Raw genomic sequence first — 17085 nt, 5'->3', positions numbered from 1 at the left:
AATTCTAGCCATCCTAGAGACTTGAGGTTTTTGCAGTGATGGGTACTGTGTGTAGACCCTGTTGCAAATTTTACTTTTTGATGGTAACATGTGGACAGCTTGCGTAACTCTGTTTTGGAGATGTTGGTTAGAATAGGAGAGGCATATGTAAGTGTGGAGAGAAGATGGGTTTGTGCTATTGCAAGTCTAGCTGAGGAGGTAAGGAAGGGTTGTTCCTATAAAGGCTACCTAGTTTTCTGTGAGTGTTTTTAATGGTTTGGTTAATATGGATATCAAATTTCAGATTATTGTCAATGGTTACTCCCAAAAATGTTGTATGTGAGTCAGGGGTAATAATGGTCCCGTTCCTGGAGACTGTCCTAAAGCTATTTGCTAAAATGGCAGTATGGGATGAAGTGAATGCTAGCAGTTTTGTTTTCTTAAGATTGAGGAATAATTTATGGTTGACAAGCCAGGATTCCACAGAAGTAGTTGATTCACAGTCTCCTGTGCAGAGTAGTGTAGAATCATCTGCATATTGAATTATTGAAGCATCATTGGTGGAGGTGTGGAGGAAGTTGGTAAACATGGAAAACAATAGGGGACCCAATATGGACCCTTGTGGAACGCCAAGGGTGACTGGTAGCAATGGTGATAGGTTGTTGTTCCAACATACTGCCTGTTTCCTACCCATACGGTAGTTTTGGAACCAGGACATCTCTGTTACTATATTCACTACTTCCAGTACAGTTGGTTTAGACTTTGAATTCAATTTTCTAGTAATTGCTTTTTTGGCAGCCACCATAATTAGACTCAGCAAGGTCTTACTATGTCTGGGCAATTCCAATTTTGTATCATAGCTTAGAAAAATCATTTCCCTAGTTATACCAATTTGCTCACAGAGTATCTCCTACACAGAAGTCAGCAGGGAATCTTTAAAGTTTGCTAAGTCATTGAACTCCAAGAAAATGTGTTCCCAATTACCTCTTTCCTCCCCATCATACCTCCAGCATTTGCTGTCTGCCTGAGGAAGAATTCTCTGGAGTCTACTTGGGATATAAAAATATCTATGTAAACATTTCCAAGCAAAAATATTAAATTATCTAGATTTTGTTGCATATTGGGTGATATACATATATCCCCAATTGTTTCTTTGTGAATTGCTTATCCAATCTCTCTTCCCAATCCTTTTTAACCTCCCCTGACCAATTCTTATCATTATTATGCAATATTTTGTATGCTTTGCTAATTATTCCTTTTTAACAGCAACTTCTATTCTAGATTCTAATAAAAACTCTACCAGTGCTGGTATTTAGTTTACAACCCCGTATTTCTTTCTCTCTGCCTATACTCTGATATCAATCCTTTATAGGGAAGATGATCTCTAACTTGCAGTCCAAAAGAATTATTGGCATCTTCCCGTTCTATTACCTTTCCCTCTCTAGTTATTTGCTCCCAGTGCCTTGGTTCCTCTGCCAGTTTTCTCTAATAAATTCCAGCTCCCTCTTTCCTGTTGTCTGTATCCCTATTTGCAGTCATCTCTATCAGCCAAATCTCCTTTCCCCATATAATATTCTGTATTATTATTTTTATTTTCATTATAGGTCTGCATCCAAAATCTCAATCTCTCCTTGTTTCTTGAGCTTCCCCCCTGTTTCATCGTCATCCATTTCCACTTTGAATTATAGTTTTCTGCTTGTGCTATGTATAGGAGCCTTAACTGTGTAGCTCTGAAATACCCCTTAAAAATTGGTCAATCACAATCTGCCTTGTTCTTTTGGAAGAATCAACGTATCCCACTTGACTCTTGTTGTCTTCCCCTACTAGATAAAATCCTTTAGCTCTTTATGAATTGATATCCACAACTTCTCCTCTGGTTGATAAAAGTATGCCTGACCTGTGTATAAGACTAAAGGGACTAAAAACATTTTAACTGTTTGTATCTTACTATGTATATCCATATAATGGCGCTTCCAATTTCTCAGTTTTTGTATTATCTTTTGCTTAGTCTCTTCCCACATATCCTTAGCTGCCACACTGGAATAATTTTTAATCTATACTCCTAAATACTTTAGTTTATCATGTCCCCATAAATATGGATATTGCTGAACAAATTCGTGTGTGGGTACATAATTTATTGCTATTGCCTTTGTTTTAGCTTCATTTAGTCTGTACCCTGAAAAGATTTGAAATTGTCTCAAAATGTTCCACAACACAGTAATGTCCTTTTCTGGTTTTATCAGATATAAAATAATATCATCTGCAAATAGAAACAAATTTTCTTGACTACCATACCAGTTATATCCTTGAATTTCTGAGTCCCTTATTTTTTGTCGATTGCTCTAAATATAATGCAAATAACAAAAGGTAAAGAGGATACCCCTGCCTGTCTCCTCTGTTCAAGAAAAAATTATCAGAGAGGACCCCACCCTCTTTAATTTTCACCTCTGACCCTCCTCCTAATCAACTGTATAATTTTATCAGAGAATACAAATGCTGACATTGACCTGCTCATAAAGTCCCAGCTTACTCTGTCAAATGCTTTCTCTGCATCAAGACCCACCAACAGTGGTATTTTCTTACTTTCTGCTTCTCATTGGATCATCAGTGTTATGTTAATGTTGTCAAATGTTTTCAAATGTTTCCTCCCCTCCACAAAACCACATTGATCCATATGTATAAATTTTGGCATCACTTTTGCCATTCTTTTAGCCATTATAGACATAAACACTTGAATTGATGGATTTTTCTAAACAACGTGACTTAATTGTAAAGCCCTCAGATAAGGGAAACAAAATAGTCATTATCCATTATACTCAGTATTACAGAATGTGTATGGACTTATTAGTAGATCAGTCTGTATATTGCGAAGCCTCTTATGAGGCCATATTACAAGCTAAAGAAAATTATTTGAGTTTAATAAAAAAGGTTTGAGATTAGGTTACTGGTTAGATATTGATGTTGAGAATAAGTTGAATATCCAAGATTGTAGTCCAGCCTATTTTTACTGCCTACCAAAAATCCATAAAGACATGAAAAATCCCCCTGGTAGGCTGATTGTTTCGGCTAGTAATTATTTTTTGCACAATCTAGGGGTAATTTCACATCAAGTGTTGCTGAAGGAAGCACATAAACTTCCATCTTACATACAAGATTCTTTTGATTTTCTGGCTAGAATTAAAAATGTGATTTGGAATGAGAATATGTATTGGTTGACTTTAGATGTCAAAAGCCTTTATACCAATATTAAACATTATTTTGGAATAAAGGCTTTAAATAAACAGATGGGGGATTCTCCTTTAACATATTACATTTTAGATTTAGTTAAATTTTGTTTGGAGAATAATTACTTTTATTTTGATAATAAAATTTTCCACCAGATCCAAGGCACAGCCATGGGGTGCAAATATTTTTATGGGATTGGTGGAATATGAATATATTTACACTCATTTTTTTTTAAGAATGATGTTATATATTATTTTAGATTTATTGATGATTTATTTTTTGTGTGTGATGGGGATAAATCTGTGGTTGAAAAGTTTGTACAAGATATACAATTGATTAGGTTTGGAATATTATTTGACGATATACAATGTGGTTTAAAAGTTTCTTTTTTAGATATTAATTTACAGGGTATTGTAGGCAAACCTATTGCTACAGGTATTCATAGAAAATTTGATTGTCCGAATGAATTTTTAATGGGTACAAGCTGCCATCCTAGGCATACTATGGAAGCTTTGCCCTATGGGGAATTTTTAAGAATATCTCGTATTTGTAATGATGAAAAAAAAATTTTAAACAAGATTAAATATACTACAGATATGTTTATAAAAAGGCAGTATGATAAGCAATTAATTGATTTAAGTATAGAAAAAGTATTTGATAAAAGATTTAATACTGGATTAAAATGTTGGAAAAAACAAAATAACAAACATATTATGAATCATAAAGAATTTGATAAGATTTTTATGTTCTCCACATTTAATATATATAGTGAAAATATTAAGAAATGTATTTTACATTTTTGGGAATTTTTGGGAAATTATGGAGAGCTTAATGAATTATTAGAAAATAAATTGACTTTTTCTTATAAAAGAGGGAGGAATATAAGGGATATGATAGTGCATACTAAATTTTGTATACCTGGTGAGAAAATATATGAACAAATTGCTATTAAAGGAATGGTACCATGTGGGAAATGTAAAAGTTGTCCTTATGTAATTAATTTTTTTCCACGTATGAATGGAATTATTTTTAAAGCTAATGGCCATTTTAATTGTAGGACAGAGTGAGTTATTTATGCCATTAAATGTGGTTGTGAAAAATTTTATGTGGGTCAAACTAAAAGAATGTTCAAAACTAGAATTATGGAGCATTTAAGGGATATAAGGGCAAATAAATTAGAAAGCCCCTTAGCCCAACATTTCTCTGAATTTCATGGGGGAAAATGTGATAGTTTGCAGGCTACTGTATTAGAGCAGATTTTTATAAATAAAGTCAGTGAAGGTAAAATAAAAAATATACTTTTAAAGAAAGAAATGATTTTTATTTAGAAATATGAAACTTTAATTCCTAAAGGGTTAAATACAGAGTGTTGTTGGAAAAGTTTAATTTAAAGTACTGTTTTTTTAAGGATACATTTATTTTTATGCTTAATTGAATGTTTAATTGAATAATTAAGTGGTTAGTGTTATAAATACCTTTGGTATATGTGAATTGTTACTCCTTGAAGGCTTTTTTGAGCCAAGGCGCTAGAGAGAATAAAGTGTTTTTCCACTGGTACGTTGTTTCTTTTTTGTGGTGTGGCAGTTCGTCGCTTTGCAATAAACACTTTTATAGTTTAGTATCGAAATGGACTTGTATGAAGCTGGATCTAATTTGTCTTTACCCTCTTTAGGTATTACAGCTACTACCACTTTCTTCCAGGATGTTGATACTTCTCCTCCTCTTAAAATACTGTTAAACAAAACCTTCCAGATCCTTTTCAGTTTTTTCCCTCCTAGCTTACAAACATCCACAGGAATGCCATTTATTCTTTGTAACTTTCCTGTAGATTAGTTGTACATCACCATTGTTATCTCATCTCCTCCTATCTTATTAGTAATTGAGCCTCATCTACTTCTAATCTTCACATATTTAATTTTTCCATAAACATCTCCATTTTTACCTTTTATTGATTTCCATATTTCTCTGCTTTATACAGACTTTCATGGAATTTCAGAAATATTTCTAATACCTATGAAGGATTTTTTGTTGTTATAGGCTCCCTATGCTTGGTGGCAGCCCTTTCTACTTTTGTTTGCCTGAGTCGTTGTGCTAAACGTTTTTGTGCTCTAGAGTTATTATCAAAAAACAGTTGCTTAACAGCAGTCTTTCTAAACACATGCATATTATTGAGGTAATATGCAGTCCCTCTAAATAATTATTGTTACTTTTTAACCATATTTGCCTTTCTTTTATTTCTATCCTATTTTTAAACTCCACATTGACTTTATCCTACTCTCTAACTATATTTTCAGAAGAAATTTGTATCTTCTATAATAGCTCCTGAATAATTTACACTACCCATGCCTTATATTCCTCTCTTTTCAACAGATAGATGGGAAAGCTCCAGTGTATCATTTTGGCACATGATCTGAAATAGTTATTGGGGGCATATAAAGACCTTCAGTTAAATACACACTTTCCCATCTGGACTCCCCAGACACATCTTCACTTCTGCAAATCAAATTCATTCCCCACCTATAAGTAATATTATTAGCTGAAAGCTGATTATTTCTCCCAGAACTTTCTTAAGCTCTATTATAACAGTTTTAGGTGGAATATAAATACATGCCAGTGTAATTCTCTTCCCTTGCCAGTAGTCCCTTAATACTACAAATCTGCCATTATTATATTTTTATTCGGTTCTATCAGTATTAGAGCTCCTCTTACAATTTCCTTTGTCCCAGGTATTCTGCCAAATAACCATCCTGAAAACCTTTCTTTATCAAATTCACATGTTCAGTTCTTTCCAAGTATGTGTCCTGTACCATAGCTATTTGCATGATACATTTTTAAATATTTCACTACACTTTCTTTTTTGTATTTATCAGTGAGACCATTGACATTTAAAGACATTACAGAATGCATCATTGTATTAAAAAGTTATTGTTCCCACCTTTTATGTGTAACAGCATTTTTGTTAAATGTCTAGTTACAACTTTTATGTTACATCCATACACTGTTTGGCAGGTTGAACGTTTATACAGTTGTTTATTTTCATGTCCATTTGAGCCTATGTCACATATTACAAAGTTTTTGTTTTATTTAAAACCTCAAACAAAAAACAAAACACACCCCAATACCCCCCAAACCTATTAGTTTAATGCTAACACACAAAACTATGTGCATCTTCAAATATTGAAGTTTTACCCTCCTAAGAGAAACAAATGCCCCAAACTGACAGTCACACTCACAAACTTCAATTAACCTAAAAGAAACATTATCCATGCTAAGACGCATGGTGCAGCCTGTGCCTCTACTAAGTGCTGTGTGGTTTTGTTTTATCTTTATTGCTCTCCCAGCAGGGAAAACACCCGAATGCTTTCAGAGAACATTATCTCCTAGCCAATTTCTCCTTCTTTTTTGTAGCCAATTTCTCTTCTTAAAACTGAACAAGGAAAAAGAGAGAAGAAGGGAGAAAAAAGAGGAGCACCTGTTTATAATAGTATTCCAATTACACTTAAAAAACACTGAGAAAACTTTATCGCAAGCAAAGAAAATCATGCACTATAAAATAGTACTATTAAGAAAACATTTTGTTTTACTTACAGTTACCTTTCTCCCTCCTCTTCCCCTCCCCTAAGTATTTTTCCGAACATTAATGACATAAAGTAGGGCATATACTTTAGAGACACCCAGAAGTCCACAAAAGTCCAATATTTTCACATTTTCTTTTTCTGTCATATTTCACAAATATAATTATTGCTTTGTAATCCCACATTTGTACATTTTCAGGTGCTGGTTTTATTCCTGTTTATCTCCATCTCCTAAATCATGTCTCTGCTTCATTGCCAACGTACTCTTGATTCTTCTAGTCAACTCTCATGCTCCCCTCCTTCTCTCTGGCATTTTCCATTGAAGCAATGGAAAAGGTTTCACTGGCACAGTCTCTCTGTGGTCATTATTACCAGAAGAACAAGAAGCAGAATCTCTTTCTGTTTCACAGCTCACTTTTTGTTGGACAAATGTTTGTATTTCCTACTTAGCATGTACTTCAACAAAAAATTATTTTGTCCCTCCAGGGTAGCATATTTTGAAGATAGCTGGTTACAGCAGTTTGAATCTCACACCTTCTTCTCAACATTCCCTGAATACTGGAATAAATTTGCTCCTCTTCTGCCTAGTGTACAATGAGTAATCATTCTCCACAAACACTCTGCTGTCTCCCACTTTTAATGCAATGTCCTTCTGCCACAGTTTTGTCGGAATTGACTCCTTCTGCTGGCAGGATTGCATCTTTACTATTAAAGGTCTAGGTTGCTTTCTCATAGTTAGGTTTGGAGCATGCACATGATGTGCCCTTTCAATTAATAACTCTTGCTGTAGAATACCAGTCTAGTTGCTTATTTGTGAGATCAGGGAAACCACCCCTGTGCTTCCCAAGGAGTGATGAGACTGCTTGGAGGGTACGCCCTTTGTGGAAATGAGGTAACAGCAAAAACAGTCAGACCATTGTGCAAGTCCCCCTCCCCCCAACGCCATGGTGCTTCGATGAGTGCTTGCAGAAGGATAGGGCATACCAAGAAGAAACTAAACCACTCCTGAAAGCTGCCTAAATGATGGCCTCTGCTAACCAACTCACCCTAGTGTTGGGGAATGAATGAGTTCCTTTGTCTGGAGGGAGATGCTGATCATCTAATAGCAGGAGCAAAAAGAAAAGGAAAGAAAAAAATGTCAAAAATATATTCCAGTAGAAACATTTTTTTTTGCTACACTTTACCTCCAATGCCTGATAATCATTAGCCCGCTTCCAGGTAATCATTCCATTCATGCCTCATCAGTAGAATAATGACGATGAGCAGGAAGGGTCATTATTAAGACAGCCATAAGAGGTAGTCTATGATTCGTCTGTGTTTTGTCCTAATATCACAGCATACACTCAGCTAATGTGAAGGAAAGGGGTTCGCAGTGTGCTGATGCAAACAACATTCACCCTTACTTCCACAAGAGATATTTCCTTCTTGCAACTCTTCATGGATCTAGCACTAGATCACCTATGCAGCTGCCTAAGGCCTGGTGCTGTCACAAGGGCACATCCTGACCTTAAGAATAAAAAAAAAAAAGAAAAAACACTCCACTCTTATGAAGATCCTAGCCACTGTCAGCACATTGCATCAGTGCATCAAGTACAGGATTATATCGACAATAGATTCAGGGGGGAGATTTGCATTGATTAAATCAGGAGGGAATCACATTACTTAACATGTTTTATCAGAGCATGAAGCACAGGACCTAGCATTAGCACTTGAGAGTGCCCAGTAGACTCACGCTGGAGATTTGATTAAATCAGGAGATCTGAGTATTAGTAGAGGCACACATTTGTAGAGTGGGGGACTTTTAGCAGAGCAAACAGACAGATTAGATTAGAGTTTGCTCTGCTGATGGGGGATACAGAAGACTTGCTGAAAATGTGTTCAGATTTGCGGGAGATGGGACTTTGCAGAGTGGGTTGCATTCAATCTCCCAGAAGGACTATGCCTCCAGAAGGTATACCCAGCATGATTCTCTGCCTCCAGGTTGAGATGACTTCCAGTAGGTATGCCCAGTGAGGGTGTTTCTGCAGAAAGGATAATTACTCCTCATTAGATTGTGGTGTGCTGACTGATGGTGTTGGCTTTTTACTTTAATCATTATTTCTTGTGCTGCCAGGAATTCTAAAAGTTTTTTTTGTGTGTTGGAAGTGCAGTTCCTTGAACTTGGAACTTAATTCCCAAGAAGGTGTGGTGCAGTAGATTAATGCCAGAAGGAAATGTATTTTGCATGCTGACAACCAAGTTGGAGATGGCAGTGAGAAATAATGTATTATGTCTGCTAATCTAAAGTGGATGTATTTGTAAATGTTTGGAATAGAAGAAATATGATTAATTCTCATTTCCTCTAAATATCTTTTGAATGGGGGGAGAGAGAGCAATTGCAAATTGTGCCATTTATAAATAATGCAATTTTCTGGTCCTTTAGTGCATCACTTTTGGTAGGCCTAGGAAGAATGATTTGACCAGAACTGTTCTTCACAAAATTTGTACCGTCCTTTCCAAGCAGTGATTAGAAAGTGCAAGTTAGCTGCCAAAGTGATCCATGGTAGTTAAAAAAAACAGAATTTATATTGTAGGTGTTTTTGCATAATTGCTTTTCTTATACAGAAATGTGATGCACTTTGTGTTCAGAAGGGCCTGCTTGTACATCTGGACTAAACACATTCTTTGACTACTGTTCAGATAATTGACAGCTGCTGTTGGGTGTTAATAATTTGACTTGTCAAAATCAAACTAAAATGCAATTCAGCAGAGTTCTTTTGTTTATATAATTGCTTACTTCGGCTGCATTTTTTTTCTAAACATCTTTATTAAATTTTCACATATGACAAAGGCAATCTTACATTTACATAAATGAAAAACATACAAAATGATACCACTTTAGTTGCAGTTTACATCACAGACACCATTGAAACAACTGTATTTGCAAACATTATGCATCACTTACAAACCATCCAGTCATTGCCAGTTAAGCATTATACATCTCTTTCAAATCCTGCCTCTTAAAGCTCGTTCCTGCTGTGCATATATTGTTCCCACAATTCCCATTTTCCTATGTAGTTTGCTCCTTCCATTTTCTAAAAATTCTAATTACAGTTGTTTTATCCTTGTTACTATATTCACTACTTCTAGTAAAGTTGGTCTAGACTTTGATTTCCACTTTCTAGTAATTGCTTTTTTTGACAGCCACCATAATTAGACTCAGCAAGGCTTTACTATGTCTAGGCAATTCCCTTTCTGTAGCATAACTCAAAAAAATCATCTCCCCAGTCAGTCCAATCTCGTCACCCAGCATCTTTGACAGAGAGGCCTGCAGGGAATACCTAAAGTCTGCCAGCTCATTTCACTCCCAAAAAATATGACTCCAGTTACCTCTTTCTTGCCCGTCACACCTCCAACATTTGCTGTCCACCTGAGGAAAAATTCTTTGGAGTCTACTTGGAGTATAAAAATACCTATGTAAACACTTCCAGGCAAAGATCATAAATCTTCTATACGTTGTTGCATATTTCGGAGATGTACATATATCCCCCATGGTCTGTTTGTGAATTGCTTATCTAATCTCTCTTTCCCATACCTCTCAACCTGGAATCATCAAAAATACGGACAAAGGCCCATGGAAAGTAGGTACAACTGGCCAAAAATGTGTACGCTGATTAACATAAAATTTACATACATAATTATGTAACCCCAGCCCAGTGGAATTGTGGGATACCAACTTTTAAATGCAAATTGAAGAACAGACAAAATATTAAACACAAAATATAACCAGAACAATACTGTTTTATTTATATTAATATTTGAACTTGCATCAAACTTTGTACTTATGTAAAACTAAAATACGATTTTCTTTTATTAAATAAAATTAACTGCTCCTACACTAATATTAAATACAGTGCATTGCTAAAATGTTTATCAAAAAAAGTCAGCTTGTCACGTTAAAACATTTTGCTCCTAATCCTACAACCTTTCAGAACCAGATATGCTACCTAACACTTCAGCAGTTTCCTGTATGTACTGAACTTAAATCAACACCATTTGGAAGTATTTTAAGCTTCTGGTTCATCTTTAAATCATCTATCAGCCACAGTAAACCCACATAATAGATAACCAGACATAGCAACTGCATTTGTTCTCTGGGAATATAGACAGTGGTGATTCACTGCAAAAATCCACTGTGTCCGAGTAACTAGAGAGAAAACATCTAGAAACCAGTGCTGCATAGATTAGCAGTACAGAGATTTAGAATATGTGTGCATGGCTGGCAAATTGCAAAGTCTAACCCTTTATAGTAATCAGTCCATCAAAGGCCAACTCAGTGACCTTTGGAACTAAGCATTGTCTCAAACAACTGCTTTAAAACTGGTCTGTCACAGATTCTGTAGAAAATATCCATCAAAACAACACTCACTTTATATACCTTGACATTCCTTTTGATCAGTCACTGTCATCCTTGAACACAACATGCAGTAGACAAAAATCAAGAGTGAAAAAAACTTCTATTCTGGTCATAGAAAATGTCCTGCTTCTTAGCCTTAGCAGGTGTATCAGCAACAGGCAATAGTGTTGTGCCTGTTTAGTTAGAATACAACCCCCCAGACAAACAAACAAAAAAAGATTATCTTTACAAATGGCAATAAAATTAATATTTAGGTTCTTTTTTACATTTTTTGCAAATGGAAATATTACATCAGTTTACTTGACAAAGCCAGTTAGCAGCAACTGTCATTTAAAGAATGGGCAGTTTTCTGCCAGCTTCCTTGCTGTTCACACTTCTGAAATTCAAATCTTTCCCTTATTTGGAAAATTAACAACACTTTATAAACAGAACCTTAAATCTCAATCTAACAAAATCACAGATTTAAATAGACCCCAACTGACAAGCAAATGAGCAAACAATAAAGCATGCACATAAATAAATAACTAAGGCACAGAAAAAAAGAAAGGAATACAACAGTGAACCAAAGGATTGTGTGTGTGTGTGTGTGTGTGTGTGTGTGTGTGTGTGTGTGTGTGTGTGTGTGTGTGTGTGTGTGTGTGTGTGTGTATATGTTAGAGTGACTATAAGAGTGACAGAAATGAGTGAAAAATGAAGTTGGTATCAATGGATAAATAAGGCAGAGGAATGATACAAAATTGGATGAAGACTGATAGAAAGTATGTGAAACAGAATGAAAGGTTGCAAGTGTAGGATAGCAAAACAGAGGAAATTACAAAAGGAAGAGGGGAGAGAGAAAACACGTATTTGCATCACCTGTAACCCTGCCTGTATATACCCCTTTCTTCTCCCACTCTACCTGCCCCACACCCATTTTGTGTGTGAACAAATTTTGCCCTAAAATGTCAGTTCTATTCTGTTCATAGCATGTTTTACTCCTTTTAACTCACCGATAAACTGTGGAATGCCTACATACAATCCAGATTTATTGTGCGAGAGGCTGAGTGGTATGGTCAAGAGGTACGCAAACCTCATTGCTGCTGCTGCAAGGGATCACTTTCCACTCTCTCTCTCTCTCTCTCTCTCTCTCTCTCTCTCTTACACACACACACACACACACACACACACACACACACACACACATACATGGACTCTCCTGCTTTTATGCATGCATTCACTCCCATATGGAGAGAGAAACACACACATACACAGTCTCTTTTGCTTTCATGCACGCATTCACTCACACATGCAGACATAAACATACACACACATACAGACACACACACACAGTTTTTTTTCGGTTTCTTTGACTTTTATTTTACAATCACTAAACGGCAAAAGTGCTGCTTAGCGAGTGTAAAATAATGGTTCGATCGATCTCACTGCTCACTCTCTCTCATACACATGCAGTCTGTTATTCTTTCACACACACATAAATTCTGCCTTCATGCATGCATTCACTCACACAAGCAGACAGACAAATAAACACACTCACCACTCACAGACATACATACATTCACTTTTTCATTTCACTCTAGCGGCCTGGTAGCAAATGATCCACAGCCCGGTGTGGTTGGGACTTTACTGGATAAAGCACCATACATTAGCAACTATTCTATAGTACAGTTCAATGTCAGTCTGACCTTAAACTTGTGCTGTTCATTAAAGTTTTGAATTGCTAAGGGGTCTTTAAAAGTGAAGCATGTTTCGAAAATACTTCCCTGCCTACCACAATGTTTAACTTTTAGCGGGCAGTATAAATTATATGATCGCCATGCAAACTTTAACATTCTACAAATCCTGTGAGCATCGGACACTGCCAGATAGTATTAGGTTAGCAACCACATCCTAAAAGTAGCAAACCTCATTAAATAACATAAACTGGTGTTTTTTTGTTTTGCCTTACCTGGCTGTCAAACGGAACTTTCATCCCATTCATCGATTCACTCCATACCCAAAGAAGACCAATGACATTACCTGCAGAAAATGTAAATTCATAGATTCCAACACACTGCTGATTTTGAACGTAAGTAGGAACACAGACGTATGTAGTAAAAAGGTAAATACAAACACGGTCTCCAAGACTTCAGCTGAATACCGATCGGCTGGCAGCCTGTGTCACGAAGCTGACGTCATCTCGCTTGCTCCTGCTTGCGATGACATCAGCAACAACTTCACCTTAAAAAACAAAAATAGAAAAAAAAAACAGGAATTGAAGGGGGCACTCGAGGAAATTGTGGCACACCATTATTTTCCCTCAAAACCGGTAAATACCAAAGAATTCAGTATGGTTGAGAGGTATGCTCTTCCAATCCTTTCTAAGCTCATCTGATTGGTTCTTATAATTATCATGCAATTTTTTATATGCTTTACTAATTATTCCTTTTTTAATTGGCAGCTTCTGTTCTAGATTCTATTAAAAACTCTACCAGTGCTGGTCTTTCATTTAGGAGCCCCCTGTTTCTTTCTCTTTGTCTATACTCTGATATCAGTCTTTGATAGGGAAGGCAATCTCTAAACTGCAGTCCAAATAAATTCTTGGCCTCTTCCCACTCTGTTACCTTTCCCTTTCTAGTTATTTGCTCCCAATGCCTTGGTTCCTTTGCAAGTTTTCTCCAATAAATTCCAGTTCCCTCTTGCCTATTATCTGTACTTCTGACCACAGTCACCCCTATCTGCAAAGTCTCTTTTCTCCAGTCGCGTGCTGGTTTGGCTGTTAGAATACTCCCTGCTATTTTATGAATATAATACTCTGTATGATTTTGATTGTTCTCCTTAAGAGTTTGCATCCAAAATCCCAATCTCTCCTTATTTCTTGAGCTTCCTTCCTGTATCAGCATCATTCCTTTCCACTTTGAATTATAGTCTTCTGCATGTGCTATGTATAAGAGCCTTAACTGTGTTGCTCTAAAATACTCCCTCAAATTAGATAATCCTAGTCTGCCTTGTTTTATTGGTAGATACTTTGGCTGCATTTTAATATTGTTTCTTATGTTACTACCATCTGTTTTAGAGTGATACTGTGTTGTTTGTAGCATTTGTTGTCCTTGGTTTTTTTCAAAACCTGTTCTATTTTGGGTTACATAAAATGTTGCAATGAGTTTTTTTATGAACTAGTTGCTACTCATCATGACAGTGACTCGTATTTATTTATTTTCCTTAGTGCAGTATTCTAGCATATTCAGTTAATGTAAATGCTTCTATGAAGGCATAAGGTGTTATGTAGTAAATAGCACTGGAGAACTGTTTTGTAATGAAAGAAGGAATTGTTTTTGAGTTACTTCAGCTGCATTGTGTAGAGCTGGAAAATAGCTCACAGGCACAAATGAAGTATACAGCAAAATAGAAAATGAGGTTTTGTGTCATCCTTTTAGCAGGCAAGATTAAAGACTGTTAAGTTTGCTTGTGGCACTGCTTTGCTGGGCAGTACCAGTTTATTAGAGTTACTGTACTAACTTCATAAAGCATCCTTTTTTAACACATCTATTAAGCTATCACTTAAGACCTAGGCAAACATACATTAATATAAAAGAAAACAAACCATATTAACATGTTTCCAGTTACCTAAATTATACATTATATATGATATCCTTCCATTATACTGTTGCAGTGTTCTTTACATTAGGAATTCCCTGCCAAGGGCAGCCTGACATCTGGTCAGTATACCAAAGCCTTTAGGTTGTGACTTTCAAGGTGGCTGCACATTGAGTAACAGCTTAATTCTAGCTCTCTCAATATGAAAATAGAAACTTAGCAGAGAAAGCCAGTGGACCTAGATTTCTGAGTAAATTTCAGTAACTTGCTATTAAGTGCACTGGTTGGATGCCAGGAAAAAAGAAACACAGAGGACCTGAAGGAAAATCAACTATAAAAGGTGACAAAAAACACTGACTGGGAAAAGTACTGTAGCTCTTCAGCAAAAAGAAGTACATGCTCCAGACATGACTTCCAGTAACCTTGAGGAAAGTATAAAGCAGCTGCACACAGACCTGACAAAAATGAATGAAACACTGATGGAGTATATCAACTCAAAGAATAAAAGGCTGGAAAAATGGAAGAAGCTTTAAAAAGATACTCAGATAAGGTGATAAAAGTGCAAAACTCAGAGGTTGAAATGAAGAAAAGGCTGGCTAAAAATAAGACTGCAGAAAAAGACATGTTTCATAAAATACTAGAATTAGAGGACAGAGCACTTAAGGAAAACCTGAGATTTTCTTCTGTACGCGTTGTCTCCTCACAGTTAGACGTTGCCCATTCGATTCTCAGTTAGAGCGTCTTCTGTGTGGCGACATGCATGAATGGGCGTTCCTTCGTTGAAGGTTGTGCATTAGGCCCGGCAAGCCAGCACGTCAAAATCTACTGCCAATCATTAGCGGACCGGAGTTCCGCTGTGGCAACCCCTAACCGGGAAAAGCCAAAAGACTTTAAGACCTGAGGATCTGGAAGGAACAAATTGTATTAATTTCATGAAAGCACAAATAAACAGCTGAACTGGTATTACACAACAGGAACTGTTAATTGAAAGGGTCCATCATGTGTATGCTCCAAACCTGGCTATGAGAAATCAACCTAGACCTTTAATAATAGTAAAAATGCAATCTTACCAGCAGATGGAGTTGAATTTTGATTATGACAAAATTGTGGCAGAAGGACAAAGTACTAAAAGTGGGAGACAGCAGAGTGTTTGTGGAGAATGATTACACATTGTACACCAGGCAGAAGAGGAATAAATTTACCCCATTATTCAAGTAATGTCGAGAATCAGGCATGAAATACAAACTGTTGTACCTAGCTATCTTCAAAATAATTTTCCTGGAGAAACAAAAACATTTTTTAATGAAATACATGCTAAAGAATAAATACAAATGTTTGTCCAACAAAATGAGCTGTGAAATAGATGTAGATTCTGCTTCTTGTTCTTCTGGTAATTAAGACCACAGAGAGACTGTGCCAATGAAACATTCTTCAGTGTTTCATTGCAAAATGCTTGAGAGAGGGAAAAAAGCACAGGAGTTGACTAGAAGAATCAAGAGTGCACTGGAGATGAAGCAGAGACAGGGGAGATGGAGATGAACAGGAATAGAACAAGAACATTTGGAAATATTGGATGTTCTTGGACTGTGTTAAACTTTTACAGGACTCTAAAGCATATGCCCTACTTCAAGTCATTAACATTTGGAGACTAAAATCAGTAACTTGGAAAATGGCAAATGTGGGATTACAAAGCAATAATTATATTTGTGAAACAGGACAGAACAAGAAAATTTGGAAATATTGGACTTTTTTGGATAATGTTAAACTTGTAGGGGACTCTAAAGCATATGCCCTACTTCATGTCATTAATGTTCAGAAAAGTACTTGGGAGAGGGGAAGAGGAGGGAGAAAATTAACTGTAAGTAAAAAAAAAAATGTTAATAGTATTATTTAAGTGGTGCATGATTTTCTTTGCATGTTACAAAGTTGTTTTCAGTTATTTTTAAGTGTAATGGAGATACTAATGTAAATAGGTGCTCGTGTTTTTTTTTTTCTTTTTGCTTCTTTCTCCCTTCTTCTCTCTTTATCTTTGTTCAGTTTTAAGAAATATAGGCACTGCAATGTAAAAGAAATATCTGGTTAAAAGAAATTAGTGTTCTTTTTCTCATTCTTGCATAGGGGGATGACTTTGTTAAGACCATTAGCTTTATATAGTAACAAGTTTTAACAGAAAGCAAGTAAATGAAAAAGAATATTGAGTATTATAAGGCTTTTTCTAGTAAACAGTTTTGTATTTGGTTCTCATGTCACTAGCAGACAATCTGATAAAGGGAAATGGCTTGGAGAAAATAGAATCACAGGCTCTACCATGCATCTTTGCATGGATAGTCTCTCTTT

The 17085-nt window shown here is 36.0% G+C and overlaps 1 protein-coding gene across 5 annotated transcripts in view; it reads left to right on the top strand.

The window, feature by feature from the left end:
* Positions 1–17085, top strand: part of KDM2B (lysine demethylase 2B) — a 3837686-nt gene that overhangs the window by 2013329 nt on the left and 1807272 nt on the right. The gene's annotated exons all lie outside the window — the stretch shown is intronic.

This window comes from Protopterus annectens, chromosome 4.part0, assembly GCF_019279795.1.
Source record: "Protopterus annectens isolate FY-2018-M chromosome 4.part0, PAN1.0, whole genome shotgun sequence".
Taxonomy (NCBI): domain Eukaryota; kingdom Metazoa; phylum Chordata; order Ceratodontiformes; family Protopteridae; genus Protopterus; species Protopterus annectens.
This window is presented reverse-complemented; position numbering and strand designations above follow the sequence as displayed.